This window comes from Suricata suricatta, chromosome 15 (assembly GCF_006229205.1).
Source record: "Suricata suricatta isolate VVHF042 chromosome 15, meerkat_22Aug2017_6uvM2_HiC, whole genome shotgun sequence".
NCBI lineage: Eukaryota > Metazoa > Chordata > Mammalia > Carnivora > Herpestidae > Suricata > Suricata suricatta.
In genome coordinates, this window is record NC_043714.1 from 70,841,054 (window position 1) to 70,842,344 (window position 1,291).

Sequence of the window (1,291 nt, forward strand, 5' to 3'; positions counted from 1 at the left end):
CTGCTCGCGTCATGGCCACCCTCAGACCTCTGGTGAAGCCCAACATCATTCAAAAGAGGACCAAGAAGTTCATCCTGCACCAGTCAGAAAGATACATCAAAATTAAGCACAACTGGTGGAAGCACAGAAGCATTGACAATAGGGCGCCCAGAAGATTCAAGGGCCAGATCTTGATACCCAACATTGGTTACAGGAGCAACAAGGAAACAAAGCACATGCTGCCCTGTGGCTTTTGGAATTTCCTAGTCCACGAGGACGTCAAGGAGCTTAAAGAGCTGCTGATGTGCAACAAGTCTTAGTGTTCAGAGATTGCTCCCAGTGTCTCCTCCAAGAACCACCAAGCCACTGTAGGAAGAGCACCCTCACTGGCCATCAGACCCACCAGTTCCAATCCCAGGCTGTACGGTGAAGGAAATGAATAGACAGATAGCTTATGTGTGTGTTGTATTTGTGTTAATAAAACCACAGAACCTGGGTGGCTCAGTTAGTCAAGCATCCGACTTCAGCTCAGGTCATGATCTGACAGGAGATTCAGATTCACGGATTTGAGCCCCGTGTTGGGCTCTGTGCTGACAGCTCAGAGCCTGGAGCCTGCTTCAGATTCTGTGTCTCCCTCTCTCTCTGCCCCTCCCTGCCTCATGCTCTCTCTCGGTCTCTGTCTCTCTCTGTCTCAAAAATAAATAAACATTAAAAAAAATTAAGAAATAAAACCAGAGAACCACCAAAAAATTAAAATAAATAATAAGTAAAAAGAGTTCTGAGATGATATTGGCAAGATGGTGGGATACAAAGTTCACTGCTTGGATCCACCCACAGCACAGTGATTTGGGAGTCTTCCTTGGACAAAAGTGCCTTTGTGAGAGCTTTGGGACCCAGGGAGGAGACTGTGACACCCGGATAGAATCCAACTGACCGACTGACTGGTCCTGGCTGCAGACCCAGAAACAGCCCTGTGCCCCTGCAGACTAGGCTACCACCCCATATGGTTGTCACCAGCACCATATGCCAAGGGGCCAGGAGGACCCTGGCACACACCCACCCATACATTTAGTAATAGGCCCACAGACCTTAGTCTGGGCCGTGGACCCGAAGCCAGGAACTGGCTTCAAGCTCTCTTGGTCTCAATCTGGGAGCCCCTGGACACAGCCCACCCTGAAACAACCCTTTACCTGGGCTCCAGCCGCTCTCAGCTGGTCCAGGGGCAGTCCTGCAAGTCCAGAGACCCAGCAAGAGGCACCGTCATTAGCACTCCTAGAGATCCTAAAATGTCCCTCTGCTTGGCTCCAGCCCA

General features: G+C 50.3%; 1 long non-coding RNA gene and 1 pseudogene across 1 annotated transcript in view; one reads left to right on the forward strand and one right to left on the reverse strand.

Annotated features, from left to right (window-relative positions):
• The window catches only part of LOC115279114, a 131,120-nt gene that overhangs the window by 39,250 nt on the left and 90,579 nt on the right, over positions 1–1,291 (reverse strand). The gene's annotated exons all lie outside the window — the stretch shown is intronic.
• LOC115279113 lies at positions 12–422 on the forward strand (annotated as a pseudogene).